The sequence below is a fragment of the Jaculus jaculus genome, chromosome 8, assembly GCF_020740685.1.
Source record: "Jaculus jaculus isolate mJacJac1 chromosome 8, mJacJac1.mat.Y.cur, whole genome shotgun sequence".
Lineage (NCBI taxonomy): Eukaryota > Metazoa > Chordata > Mammalia > Rodentia > Dipodidae > Jaculus > Jaculus jaculus.
Genome location: NC_059109.1, coordinates 4742381 through 4757550, shown reverse-complemented (window position 1 = coordinate 4757550; position 15170 = coordinate 4742381). Strand labels below are relative to the sequence as shown.

Sequence of the window (15170 nt, the reverse complement as noted above, 5' to 3'; positions counted from 1 at the left end):
AGTGTAACCATCCTCTCTCTCTCTTTCTAATAAATAAATAAAAATAAATTAAAAACACAAAAGGAAAAGGGAAGCCAGGTGTGGTGGCGCACGCCTTTAATTCCAGCACTTGGGAGGCAGAGGTAGGAGGATCACTGTGAGTTAGAGGCCACCCTGAGACTACATAGTGAATTCCAGGTCAGCCTGAGCTAGAGTCAGACCCTGCCTTGAAAAAACATTAAGAAAAAAAAAATTAAGAGGGAAAGGGAAAGGAAAAAAGGCCACAGTTGTGGGACGTGGCAGGGCACACCTGTAATCTCAGCGCTGTGGAGGCTGAGGCGGGAGGACTGCTCTAAGTCCCAAGCCAGCCCGGGTTACCTAGTGAGTTCTGGGTTACATAAGCGAGTTCCTGGCCAACCCAAGTTACTACACGCGAGCCTTCCTCAAAACAAAGAAACAAAACCACAACTTCTGGGGCTCTAACGAACACTCATCGCCCCAGTTCTCCAGTTCCAGTGATGATCACCAACTCCCAATCCATTCCTCAGCCCCACGATTCTGCCAAATCCAGGCATACATTATTTCGTTCATGAGGCCTTTGGTATCACTAAAAAAATAATTATTGCAGCACTCGGGAGGCAGAGGTAAGAAGATCGCCGTGAGCTCGAGGCCACCCTGAGACTACAGAGTGAATTCCAGGTCAGCCTGGGCTAGAGGGAGACCCTACCTCCTAAAACCAAAAACCAGAAAAAAAATATTATTAAAGAAAAAAACCTGTGTCATTTTTGTACCTAGAATTAATAGCAATTAACTTTATAAACTCAAGTATCTGTGCAGACTCAAATTTCCAGGGACTTTGATTTGTTTTGCGCCCTTCTTTTTTTTTAATGATTTTTTTTTTTTTTTTTTTTTTTTTTTTAAGGTAGGGTCTCACTCTAGTCCAGGATGACCTGGAATTCACTATGGAGTCTCAGGGTGACCTGGAAACTCAGTGATCCTCCTCCCTCTGCCTCCCAGTGCTGCACCATCACACCTGGCCTTTTTCTTTTGTGAGACAGTCCAGGCTGACGTTGAATTTTAAATCCTCCTGCCTTTACCTCCAGACTTAAATTTCCAGTTTTGAACAATGTCCTCCAGGACGATGACAAAACAGCCTCTGCCTTCTGTGGCTGATGGCTTGTGCCGTCTCAGGGAGATTCCATTCCCAAGTTCAATCCCCAGGTTCCAGAAGGACAGGGTTTCCGATGCCCCGCAGCGTGTTCCACCCCTCCCTGGCCTGGGCACAACAGAATTTAATCCCAGCACTCGAGAGGCAGGGGTGGGGGGCTCGCTGTGAGTTCAAGGCCACCCCGAGACTACATAGTGAATTCCAGGTCAGCCTGGGCTACAGCAAGACTCTACCTCGAGAAAACGAAACGAAAAAGCAGAGCGCTGGCTAGTGGCCTACAGCCAGGAAGGGGTCTCTAGACTCCAAACCCGGGTACTGTAACCCCGCCCGCGGAGTCTGCAGATCTTGGGGAGGGGTGAGCTGACCACCCCCCACCACCACCACAGAAGTGCCCAGAATGTATTGAGGGTGGGACATCTGTCTCGTTCATCTTTGGAAACACTGGAGCTTTGGATGTGAATGTGAGAATGGAAGAGTCAGCCTGCTGGATATGAGGAAAATATTTATCTAATGAATATGCGTGTCTGCGTGTGCCCGTCACTAATGACTTTTACAAATTGCACTCCGGGGTAGGAGTAGGAAGTGCTGAGTCAGTGCCTCTCATCGTCACCTGAGAGGTGACAGTCTGAGGCACAGAGGGAATTTGCTGAAGGTCACAAGGCTGCCAAGGGGCAGAGCTGGGGGAGGAGGCGGGCACGCTGTTGGCTGGAGGTGACTGCACGTCTTCCTGACATTCCTGAAGCTCTAACCGTGTCCCTCACTCAAATCTGTCTCCCTCAGGACACCCTGCCCAGGGCTCCGGGCGCAGTCCCCGCTCCTGTCCCCTCGCCCATCCTCTTTGTGGGCCTGAGGCCTCGTAGGAAGACAAGGAAAGGGGATGGCATTCTGGAACCTTTGGTTGGGGTTGGCGGCACCTGTGTAAGACACTCTTCTTCTGACGTCGGGATGGGATCACGGGAGCCAGATTCCGAGGCTGGGCACAGGCAAGAGAGAGCTGTGCCCCTTCCATGGGGTTCTGCATGGGGCAAGAGGGCAGAAAGGCACCTTGGGCTATGGGCCTCACTCAGGTTTGGTGTTCCCGTCTCTGCAGTGTGCCAGAGCTGAGCCCAGCAAAGTGAGGAGGAACCCAGGAAGCCCTTACTGACCAAGAGGGTGCCACCCTCCAGGCACAGCTGGACTCCTCTTGAGCAAGGGTCAGGAAGTGACTCAGGGCTGAGACTGTGCTGACATGGCCCCCCACCTAGGGCCTGGCTGGCCTGTGTTTCCTTAGGGGCCAGGCAGCCTGGGGACTCAAGCAGGAACTCCAAGCAAGACGCTAGGAGGAAGAGGAGGGCAGGGGCAGGGAGGGGCGCAGGAAGGAGTCACCGAGGATATCCTGGGTGCCCGTCCAGGGTTCTCCCTGAGCTCCAAGGCCCTTTGGCTCCTCTTCTCCCCAGACGCTGACCAGGTGCTGTCTTTTTGGTTTCTGTCCTTTCCACGCGGAGGCTCTGGAGCTGCCCTCCGTGTGAGCTTAGGCCAAGGTCCTTGACCACTCTGAGCTTCCGTGTCCTGGTAAAATGGGTGAAAGTGTGACCTGTATGGGTGCTTCCCAGCTCTCCATAAGGTCATGTCCACACAAACTCGTTCTTACCTGGCTTTGGAGCACAGCGTATTTTATTTCTTAATAGTTGTTGTTGTTTTGTATGTTTGTTTTTTTGTTTTGCAAGGTAGGGCCTTGCTCTAGCCCAGGCTGACCAGGAATTTGCAATGTCGTCCCAGGCTGGCCTCAAACTCATGGCGATCCTCCTACCTCTGCCTCCCGAGTGTTGGGATTAAAGGGGTGTGCTGCCATGCCTAGGAGAGAGAGAGAATGGGCATGCAAGGACCTGCAGGCACCGCAAGGGAACTCAACACACATGAGCCACCTTGTGTATCTGGCTTATGTGGGTCCTGTGGGATCAAACCTGGGTCCTTTGGCTTTGCAGGCAAGTGCCTTAACCCTCAAGGCATCTCTCCAAGCTCCTAATTTTTAGTTTTTTGGTTTTTTTTCCCCCCCCAGGAACTACCATACTGATTTCTAGAGTGGCCGCACAGGTTTATACTCTTTCCTGCAGTGAGTGAAGGTCTGTCCTCATTCCCGACACCCTCATAAGCATTTGTTGTTCAAACAAACCCATCCTAAGGTGAACATATCAGTGTCCTCCTCAGTACAGAAGTGAGCTGTGTGGGCCTGCAGATGCTTAGTAGAGGACTCTGCCTGGAGCTGGAGAGATGGCTTAGTGGTTAAGGTGCTTGCCTGTGAAACCAAAGGGCCCAGATTCCCCAGGACCCACGTAAGCCAGATGCACAAGGGGCATTATTATTTTTATTTCTGAATTTGAGAAAGAGGCAGATAGAATGAGAGAAATAAAAATATTTTAAAAATATATTTATTTATTTTTATTTGTTTGAGAGAGAGAAAGAAGCAGAGAGAGAGAAAGAGAATGGGCACACCAGGGCCTCCAGCCACTGCAAACCAACTCCAGATGCATGTGGCCCCTTGTGCATCTGGCTTACGTGGGTCTTGGAGAACTGAACCAGGATCCTTTGGCTTTGCAGGCAAATGCCTTAACCACTAAACCATCTCTCCAGCCCCCAAAATAATTTTTTTTCAAAGTACACTCTGCTCTGTCAGCCAGACCCTTGTGCTGACCTTGCAAATTCAGCCCCTGCTTTGAGCCCAAATGGGAATATTGATTTTGTGTGTCAGAGGCTTGTTCCAAGTTTGTTAATGAGGTTTAGAGGAGCTCGAGAGCAGATGCCATCTGCCTGAATGTTGACATGCCAGGCAGTGTGAATCCTTTTCTCTTCCTTTGGACAGGGTTATAGAGAACACTTAGCATTCTGTTTTTGGTTGACAGCTTAGCAAACTGACATTACAGAAAGTGCCTTAGACACCACAGCACTAAGACAATGTTAAATATGTTATCTGCCTCCATAACAACTTGATGTGTTATTTTGACTGCTTCATATCATGCACCTCTCTAGTCAAAGCACGTTATACACATTCGGTGACAATAAATCAGCATTAATGATAAATCCTGATCCTCTGCAGTGTGCTTGAAAACACAAACATTTTGGGCTAAAAGCTTTAACGTGTGTTAGGAAGAATTTGTCACATGGGTTTGGAATCTTTGACCTCTTCCTGTATGAACTGTTTACCACCAGACAGCTGACTGCAAATATCTTTTCTTGTATTCTCATATTTCTAGAGAGTGATTTTTAAATTTTCCCTGTTTTATTTGAGAGAGAGAGAGAGAGAGAGAGAGAGAGAGAGAGAGAGAGAGAGAGAGAAATAGGCAGGGGGAGGGAGAGAGAGAATGGGTGGGCCAGGGCCTCCAGGCGCTGCAAACAAACTCCAGATGCGTGTGTGCACCCCATTGTGCATGTGGCTTACGTGGGTCCTGGGGGGATGGAACCTGGGTCCTTTGGCTTTGTAGGCAAACATGCCTTAACCACAAAGCCATTTCTCCAGCCCACTAGACAGTGATTTTTGTAAGACAACAAATTTATTCATTATAGAAAGAGAAATGAAAATACCATACTCTGAAAACACATGTGTAGTGGTTTGAGTGAAATGTCCCCATGGGCTCATGTGTTTTGAGTTCTTGGTCCCCTGTGAGGGGCAATTTGGGAAGGTTATGGGATCTTGGGGAGGTGGACCCTCACTGGAGGAGGTGTGCTGCTGGAGGTGGGCTTTGGGGTGATACAGCCTGGCTCCAAGCCCAGTACACAGACTGCTTCCTCCCTGCTGATATGAAGATGGCAACCAGGCCTCCCGCTCTGGCCTGTCAGGCTTTTCCTGTTGCGCTGAAACTTCCCCTAAAATATGTAAGCTGAAATATACCCTTTCCTTCCGTAAACTGCTTCTGGTAGTTTTGTTTGTTTTGTCCAACAATGAGAAAGTAACTTCTATAGCATATAATACCCTGGACCTGCTGGACATCACAACAGCCACAAAGTGCCCTGTGGGTATCAGGTGCACATGGCCACCTGGCTGTCTGGAGGCTGCTGTCAACCAGCATTAAGCAAAGTTATTGTCCCCCCACAGTTCTGCAGCCGAGGAAAGTGTGATGCTACTGACTGCAGATCACTTAGTGCCATAAGGCAGAAATGCCCCAAGTTGACCCCTTGCAAGCAGGAAACCGTCTGTATATCTAAAAAGCATCAGGGGAGCTGGAGAGATGGCTTAGCGGTTAAGCGCTTGCCTGTGAAGCCTAAGGACGCTGGCTCAAGGTTCGATTCCCCACGACCCATGTTAGCCAGATGCACAAGGGGGCGCAAGCATCTGGAGTTCATTTGCAGTGGCTGGAGGCCCTGGCGCGCCGATTCTCTCTCTCTCTATCTGCCTCTTTCTCTCTCTGTTTGTCGCTCTCAAATAAATAAAATAAACAAAAAAATATTTAAAAAGCATCAGGGCTAGGTCTGGCGGCACTTTAATCCCTGCAATTAGGAGGGAGGTAGGAGGATCATGGTGAGTTTGAGGCCAGCCTGAGTCTACATAGTGAATTCCAGGTCAATCTTGGCTAGAGAGAGACCCTGTCTCCAAAAAATAAAAAAAAAATTTAAAAAAAGGGAGGAAGGGAGGGAGGGAAAAACAGAGGGAGAAAGGAAGAAAGGAACAAAGGAAGAAAAGAGAGCCCCCCCCAAAAAATAAAACTCGGGTGTGGTGGCGCATGCCTTTAATCCCAGCACTTGGGAGGCAGAGGTAGGAGGATCTCCATGTGTTCGAGGCCACCCTGAGACTACATAGTGAATTCCAGGTCAGCCTGGCAACAGTGAGACACTACCTCAAAAAACCAAAAAAAAAAAAAAAAAAAAAAGAGAGAGAGAAAGAGAGAGAGAGAGAGACATGGGCATGGTGATGCATGCCTTTAATCCTAGCACTTGGGAGGATCAACGTAAATTCGAGGCCAGCCTGAGACGACGTAGTGAATTCCAGGTCAGCCTGAGCTACAGTGAGATTCTACCTTGGAAAAAAAAAAAGGAAAGTAGAGAGGAGGGAAGGAAAAAGAGAAGAGAAGAAAAGTCCCAGCCTAGTGGAGCTGATGTTCTACTGGGGAAAGAGACAAAAGGACAGGATTCAATTGAACTGTGCAACATTGCTGATATTTAATAATCTTTTTTTTTTTTGAGGGGGGAGGGGTAGGGACTCGCTGTGGCCCCGGCTGACCTGGAATTCACTACATTGTCACAGGTGTCACCACGTCTGGCTCAGCATTTAATAATTTTTTATGGTTTGTCCAGATGTGACGTTGGGTAGTGTGATGCTGTCTAAACATGAGACCACGCCCCGACCCTCTCCGCCCTTGGCTGCGGCGCCCCCAGGAGGAGGAAGCGCCCGGCCGTGGGAGGAGGGTCCTCGGCCATCGCCCTCCTCCCTCCCCACTGGGCCTGGGACCACCGCCCCACCACCAGCCAGTCCTGAGAAGGGCCGGTGTGGCGGGACACGGCTTGTCCTTGCTGGTCATTTTAACCAATATTAGCCAGAATTGTCCCTCTCCACCGTCAACGACTCGGTGAGGGGGAGGGCAGTGACTGTTGGGGCCCTGCTGCGGCTGCTCAATAAAGTCTGGGTGACTGTGGCTTTTCTGGGTTCAGGAGGGAGTGGGGGAGGTGTGCTTTGAAGACCCAGGTGTTGGGACTGAGAAGGTCCCGGTAGAGAAAGGTGCTTGAAGTGACCTCTACTGGGGGATATCTGTGGGTGCCCTCACTGTTCAACGGGGTTTGATTCTTTTTTGTGTTTTTTTTTTTTTTTTTTTTTTTTAATTTTATTAGGACAACAGTCCTTATGCTTAACTTCTCAGTTGCTTCGAATAAACTAATTCATGTCAAACAAATGAGGAATTATGGCTATCTTTTTAACCAGTATTCCCTACAGTAGGCTTAATGTCCAGTACAACTTTGAAATATTGAGGAAAAATAGATATTCTCTTGATTTCCCCCCACCCCCAAGAAGGATGCAGTATTTTAGCAGTTAAAATACTGCATCTTGTGTAGAGTTAACACAATCCCCTTCCTAGTCGAAGGCTGTGCCTGATTTTATTTTATTTATTTTGCGGGGAGAGGTGGTGTGTATGTGTGTCACCTTTGAGGCAATAGGTCACAGTTTCTTGTGCACCTTCCGTGTTGGTGGAAGGCTCGTCCACACTCCCCACACTCATATGGCTTCTCTCCTGTGTGGATTCGCTGGTGCTGAATGAGCACAGAGTACTGGCTGAAGGCTTTGCCACAGCTGTTGCATTCATAGGGCGTCTCCCCTGTGTGGGTCCTCAGGTGCACAATCAGAGTTGCCTTCAGGCTGAAAGCTTTGCCACACTCTGAGCACTGGAAGGGTTTCTCGCCCGTGTGGATTCTCTCATGCTGGATCAAAGACCGGCGTGCACTAAAGGCATGCCCACACTCACTACACACACAGGGCTTCTCTCCGGTGTGGACCCTCTGGTGCTGGATCAGGTGTGAGTGCTGAACAAAGGCCTTTCCACACTCACAGCATGCATAGGGTTTCTCCTCCGTGTGAATCCGCTCACAGTTCATCAGGGTGGAGCGGGGGCTGAAGGTCTTGCCACACTCACCGCATTCGTACGGCTTCTCCCCCGTGTGCCCACCGTGGTGCTGGATGAGCCCTGAGCGGTCACTGAAGGCCTTGCCACACTCACTGCACGTGTAGGGCTTGTCACCAGTGTGGGCCCGCTGGTGCTGCAGCAGTGTTCTCTTCACACTGAACGTTTTCCCACACTCACTGCACCCATGAGGCTTGTCACCAGTATGCACCCTCTGGTGGCTCCGCAGGACGGTGCTATGGCTGAAGGCTTTCCCACACAAGGGACACACATATGGCCTCTCCCCTGTGGGGATCCGCTGGTGCTGGATGAGGTGTGAGAGCTGAGTGAAGGCCTTCCTACACCCCAGACACTCGTGAGGTTTTTCTCCCGTGTGTATCTTGTGGTGCTGAGCAAGGTCTGAGCTCACTCTAAAGGCTTTCCCACACTCATTACACTCGTAGGGCTTCTCACCCGTGTGGATTCTCCTGTGCTTGCTAAGGACAGAGCCTTGACTGAAGGCCTTCCCACATACATTACATACATAGGCTTCTCATCGGTGTGGATTCGCTGATGCTGAAGATGGGAACTCCGACCAAAGCACTTCCCACACTCAATGCACATGTGGGGTCTTTCTCCACTAGGAGCCACCTGGTGTTGAATAAGAGGTTTGCCAGGATTCAAGACCTGAACCTCACTGGGGCCAACAGGATTTGAACTCTGGCAGAAGCTCGGCTCAGTTTTGTATTGCTCTTGAGCAGTCTTCCCCAAAGGTGTTTCTCCCAGAATCACTGTTATTTCGTCTGAAGTTAATGGCTGTAAGCTCAAGTCCGTACTTTGATTCTTTTCCTTTGGTTTGCATTCTGAGTGGCTGCTGCCCAGGCCCTGGCTTTCGTCAGCTCCATGTCCATCTAGGACCCGGGTCTTCCCCTCGCCCCAGCTGGGAGATCACAGCGGGCTTGGGTCCTGGAAGTCCTCAGTTCAGCGCAGAGATGCATAGAGGAGGCCTGTGGAGGAGCCTTACCCAACGAGACCACATTCCCATAGGTCCCCACCACCACATTCCGGTAGAGGCCTCTCTCAGCAGGGCCCAGCCAGCCCATTCTTCCTGAGACAGGAATACAGCCACCCCACATCCTCGAAGGTCACCTTGACCCGGGGTTCTGCTGGCAGAGGCAAGAGCCCAGCTGCTGCCATCACTGGTTTCCTGGGCCCGTGAGAACAGCAGAAATCAGAGGATCCACACGCCGCAGCCTCCGGTGAGGGTGCAGCCGCAGTGCCCTGCAGCCTCTACTGGGGGGCATCTGTGGGTGCCCTCACTGTGCAATGGGGTTTGATTCTTTTTTTTTTTTTTCTTTTAATTCTTTCATTATTTTTTTCCTGGGAAAGGGTGGTTCAAGGTAGGGTCTCACTCGAGCCCAGGCTGTCCTGAAATTCCCTGTGTAGTCTCAGGGTGGCCTCAAACTCACAGTGATCCTCCTACCTCTGCCTCTCGAGTGCTGAGATTAAAGGAGTGTGCCACCATACCTAGCACATTTTTTTATTCTTACATTTATTTATTTGAAAGAGAGAGAGAATGGGCATGCCGCCTCTAGCCACTGCAAACAAACTCCAGGTGCATGTACCACCTTGTGCAACTGGCTTACTTGGGTCCCGGGAAATTGAACCTGGGTCCTTTGACATTGCAGGTGAGCATCTTAACCACTAAGTCATCTCTCCAGCCTGGATTTGATTATTAATATTTTTACTTATTTATTTGAGAGACAGAGAGAAAGAAGCAGAGAGAGAGGGAGAGAGAGAAAGAGAAAGAGAATAGGCCTGTCAGGGCCTTCTGCCACTGCAAACCAACACCAGACACATGTGCCACTTTGTGCATCTGTCTTTATGTGGGTTCTGGGGAATCGAACCTGGGCCAATAGGCTTTGCAGGCAAGCTGCTTTAACCACTAAGCCATCTCTTCCAACCTTTGGTTTTATTTTGTTTTTCAAGGTAGGGTCTCACTCTGGCCCAGGATGACCTGGAATTCACTATGTAGTCTCACGGTGGCCTTGAACTCACGGCGATCCTCCTACCTCTGCCTCCCGAGTGTTGGGATTAAAGGCATGCCCCACCATGCCCAGTCCTTGATTGATTTTGAGTCAAAGGCAAGACAGGCTAGCCTTGGATTTGCTATGTAGTTGAGAATGACCCTGAACTTTTGATCCGCCTGGCCCTATGCTGGGATGGATCCAGCGCCTCTGGCATGCTAGACGAGCACTCTACCCACTGACCTGCAGCCCCAGACCCTCCCCTTTTGGCTTGGCTCTTGTTTCTTCAGATGAGGCCCATGTGGCCTTCCAGACCTAAGCATGGGCCTGGCCGATGCAAGGTTGAGCTCATAAGACAGCAGATCGACCTGAACCTGGGAGACTCCTTCTGTCACCAGGAATGTGCACCATGCTTCCATTCTGTTGTGGGATTGCTATTCCCTCCAGGCAAAGCCTGGTTATAGCCATCATGGAGAGTAGTTGTTGTGGCTTCCAGAACCCCTTGGCTCCAAGACATAGCAATGAAACAAGCAAAACAATGCAGTGAGCTAGGTGTAGTGGTGCACGCCTTTAATTCCAGCACTTGGAAGGCAGAGGTAGGTGGATCACTGTGAGTTCAAGACCACCCTGAGGTTACATAGTGAATTCTGGGTCAGCCTGGGCTAGAGTGAGACCCTACCTTGAAAGCCCCCCCAAAAAAATAGGGTTAGAGAGATGGCTTAGAGGTTAAAGCACTCGCCTGCAAAGCCAAAGGACCCAGGTTCAATTCCCTAGGACCCATGTAAGCCAGATGCACAAAGGGGCACACACATCTGGAGTTCATTTGTAGTGGCTGGAGACCCTGATGTGCCCATTCTCTCCTTCTCTCTCTCTCTTTCTGTGCCTATTTCTCTCTCTCTCTCTCTCAAATAAAAATAATTTTTTTTTTTTTGAGAGTGACAGACACAGAGAGAAAGACAGATAGAGGGAGAGAGAGAGAATGGGCGCGCCAGGGCTTCCAGCCTCTGCAAACGAACTCCAGACATGTGCACCCCCTTGTGCATCTGGCTAACGTGGGACCTGGGGAACCGAGCCTCGAACCGGGGTCCTTAGGCTTCACAGGCAAGCGCTTAACCGCTAAGCCATCTCTCCAGCCCAAATAAAAATAAAATATTTTTTAAAAAAGAAGGTAAACTTCAGAACTGCTCACCCAATGCCTTATGCATATCCTCTGACTCCATGACTCCAACCCTCCCACACACATTCCCCCAAGCCTCATGATGCCTACACACTCTGGGTTTGTTCACCCTCCTGTGGGCCAGTGCCAAAGTGGCTGAGGACTGACCAGGAGTCAGAGCTTAGCTTAAATGCCGTGCCTTATGACTGGGTAACCTGAGCAGGCGCACGTCTCCGCAGACTACCACCCACCTGGCCAGCAGGGGAGGAGCAGGTGCCAGAATGACTCCTTGCCTGCAGGGCGGCAGTCCTCATGCCTCGCGTGGGGCAGCCGTGCCAAACGGGCCTTGCCTCATCTCACTGTCCCCTGGTCCTTCTGTGTCCCTTGATGTAGGTGTTGACAGAACCTAGGCTGGTGCCCTCTGGTGATGGCACGAGGAATGGCAGGCGGGGGCGGGGCTGTGGCACGGAGGCTGGCTATGGCTGTGCAGCTGTCTTTTTGCACCTGAGGTGTAGGCCCAGCTCACTTGCGCCTGGGGCTGCCCCAGCTCAAAGGACCTGCCAAACTGTGGAAATGGGGGTCGTGACCCCACACAGACGCCAGCGTGCCGCTGTGCCCCAGGCTGTGCACCCTGCTCTGACCACCTGTGTCTCCAGAGCCGAGGACACTGGGTCTGGTCACTCACACCCTGTCTAGGTCAATACCTGTGTCGGGACACACAGTCCGGGAGCCTAGTGGACACCCGTCAGGGTCAAAGAAACCAAACAGTCCTAAGGGTTTCTTGTATTGGAGGCTTGGATGAGTCCAGCCCAGCATCTAATTTGCTGTGTGACCTTAAGTATGTCACACTGCCTCTCTGGCCACATTAGCTTTCAAATATAGGCACTTAACAAACATTGACAAAATGATAATTAACTGCCAAAAACTGCCCTGAGAGCTTTGCATGTGTGTAACTCATTTAACCCTGAGATAAGCTGCTTGCGTCCGTCCAGATTACATCTGGGACACCCCACCTTGGTCTTTCAGGAATCTGGAATGAACTGTTCCGATGATGCCTCCATGATTTGGCTAAGCATGCACTTTCTGGAAGATTCCATGTGGCTTTCCTGAGTACCAATCTCCCTTGCCATCCGTCTTCAAATTTAATCACTGAATCCCCTCCTTCCTCCCAGAACATAGCCAGTGCTGGGCTGGAAGATGGCTCTGGCTTTGAGGGTAGCATGTGCCAATAGCTGTGGTCTAAATACAAAACTATAGGGCTGGAGAGATGGCTTAGCGGTTAAGCGCTTGCCTGTGAAGCCTAAGGACCCAGGTTCGAGGCTCGGTTCCCCAGATCCCACGTTAGCCAGATGCACAAGGGGGCGCACACATCTGGAGTTCGTTTGCAGAGGCTGGAAGCCCTGGGGCGCCCATTCTCTCTCTCCTCCTCTATCTGTCTTTCTCTCTGTGTCTGTCACTCTCAAATAAATAAATAAATAAATAAATAAATAAATAAATAAATAAATAAATAAATAAATAAAATAAATACAAAACTACAGTCAGCTTCCCACAACCAACCAATGTCATTGGGGTAAGCGCTTGAAGAGAAACAGAAAAGCACACTTCACAGCCAAGCAAGGAAGCCTGGGCGCATGGTCCCAGCTCTTGGGGGGTGGGGGGCGCGGGGAGTGAGGCCAGAGGCTGAGGGGTTTGATGTCAGCCGGGAGTTCAAGATTAGCCTGAGCAGCGTATCAAGACGATCTCCAACCAATCAGGCAAAAAAAAAAAAAAAAAAAAATCACAGCTTGAATCCCAGAGAGCAATCTTATGCACCAAGCTGTTAAGACACTTGCCTGTGAAGCCTAGGGACCCAGGTTTGATTCCCCAGTAGCCATATAAGCTAGATGCACAAGGTGGCACATGCATCTGGATTTTGTTTTAGAAAAAGTATAAAAATTAAAAAAGAAAAGATGGTGCTGGAGAGATGGCTTAGTGGTTAAGCACTTGCCTGTGAAGCCTCAGGACCCCAGTTTGAGGCTCGATTCCCCAAGACCCATGTAAACCAGATGCACAAGGTGGTGCATGCGTTTGGAGTTTGCAGTGGCTGGAGGCCCCGGCACGCCATTCTCTCACTGCCTCTTTCTCTGTCTGTCACTCTCAAATAAATAAATAAAAATAAGCAAAAACATTTTTAAAATTTATTTATTTATTTATTTGAGAGCGACAGACACAGAGAGAAAGACAGATAGAGGGAGAGAGAGAGAATGGGCGCGCCAGGGCTTCCAGCCTCTGCAAACGAACTCCAGACGCGTGCGCCCCCTTGTGCATCTGGCTAACGTGGGACCTGGGGAACCGAGCCTCGAACCGGGGTCCTTAGGCTTCACAGGCAAGCGCTTAACCGCTAAGCCATCTCTCCAGCCCAACATTTTTTTTAAGTATGACAATTAGGACACGCACCCCCCCACACACAGGCCATGCCTTCCTTCTAGCATTTTTTGCTGCTGGCATGCTGCTAAGCCCCACCCCCTCACATGGCCAGAGGCCATCCTGACTAACTCTGGTTCAGGCACTGGTGTCCTGGAAGTGGGTTCCTCTGCTGGGGACCAGCCCAGGTCCAGGTCCGATGCGACTGGCAGCTCAGCGTGACTGACCCTCCCCACCAGATCAGGAGACCCGGCTTCCTTGCCCAGCCCTTGGCTCCCAGATGTCTCCAGGGCAAAGTCCCCGCCTTTTAGCCTGTTGGGTAGGGCCCTGCCTTTCCTGCTACCCAGATCCTTCCTGTCTTTCCAGGCACCCACGCCCTCCATCCCAAGTGCCACGCACCTTACTCAGCCTGTTGCAGTGCCTGGCATGAGCTGCTGTTTGTGCCCGTCTGGAAGAGCTTTCTTATTCCCTTCAGTCTGGGCCTTCAGGGGCTGGCCAGGCAGGCCCCTCCCCAAAGACTTCCCTCTCCTCTGGCTCCTGAGCTTTGGGGCATCACAGACCCCTAGGCATGGGATGGCCAGTGAGCTTTCAAACCAACCTATGTACCTATGTTCCTATGTTGCCAATTTCCTTTTTTTTTTTTTTTTTCAAGGAGGGTTCCACTCTAGTCCAGGCTGACCTGGAATTCACTATGTAGTCTCAAGGTGGCCTTGAGCTCACGGTGATCCTCCTACCTCTGCCTCCCAAGTGCTGGGATTAAAGGTGTGCGCCACCACGCCTGGCTTCCTTTTTTTTTAATTTAAAAATATATTTATTAATTTGAGAGAGAAGAAGCAGGGGGGGGGTGCGGGGTGTGTGTGTCAGGACCTCCAGCCACAGCAAAGGAACTCCAGACAAATGTGCCACCTTATGCATCTGGCTTACATGGGTACTGGGGAATCAAACCTGGATCCTAAGGTTTTACAGGCAGGCAAAAGCCTTAACTGCTAAACCATCTCTCTAGCCCCACCCCCTTTTTTGAGGTAGGGTCTCACTCTAGCCCAGGCTAAACTGGAACACACTCTGTAGTCCCAGGCTGGCCTTGAACTCACAGTGATCCTCCTGCCTCAGCCTCCGGTGTGCTGGGATTAGAGGCGTGCGCCACCACACCTGGCTATTGCCAGTTTCTTGAGGGCAGGACTGTCTCCTTTTTTCTGTATCCTGCTGACGTAGCATCATCAATCCATTCAACCAAATTTGGCTGAGTACCTATTCAGACCTTGAGGACAGAAGTCTTAGTCCTCAGCCAGGGTCCTCAAGCAATCTGCCCGGCAGAAGGCAAAGAAAATGGCACACTGTCACCTGCAGAGGGCGCTAGAAATCCGAACAGGCTCTGTTTCACTTTTTTTTTTTCCTTCTCGAGGTAGGGTCTCACTCTATATAGCTCAGGCTGATCTGTAATTCACTATGTAGTCTCAGGGTGGTCTCGAACTCAGAGCCATCCTCCTACCTCTGCCTCCCGAGTGCTGGTATTAAAGGCGTGCGCCACCGCGCTGGCTCTGTTTCCCTCTCCTTCGCGCCTTTCTTCCTGGGATCGTGGGTGTGTCCTTCCCTGCCCCATGATTCTGTCTCATTTGTTGCCTCTGGCAGGAAGCATTTCGGGGTCTCAACGCTTTGCAGTGGGCTTCCTACTCTCCTGTGCATGGATTTCTTCTGCTCCCCCTGGCTCTCTGCATGCAGCTCTCTGCAAATGTAAGACAGAACTAGCCTTGAACCCCAGCGCTCAGGAGGCAGAGGGAGGAGGATCACGGTGAGTTCGAGGCCACCCTGAGACTACACAGTGAATTCCAGGTCAGCCTGGGCTAGAGTGAGACCCTGCCTCGGAAAACAAACAAAAA

At 50.6% G+C, this 15170-nt stretch overlaps 1 pseudogene; it reads right to left on the bottom strand.

The window, feature by feature from the left end:
* Nucleotides 1-6647: 6647 nt before the first annotated feature.
* Nucleotides 6648-8904, bottom strand: LOC123462778 (annotated as a pseudogene).
* Nucleotides 8905-15170: the final 6266 nt, after the last annotated feature.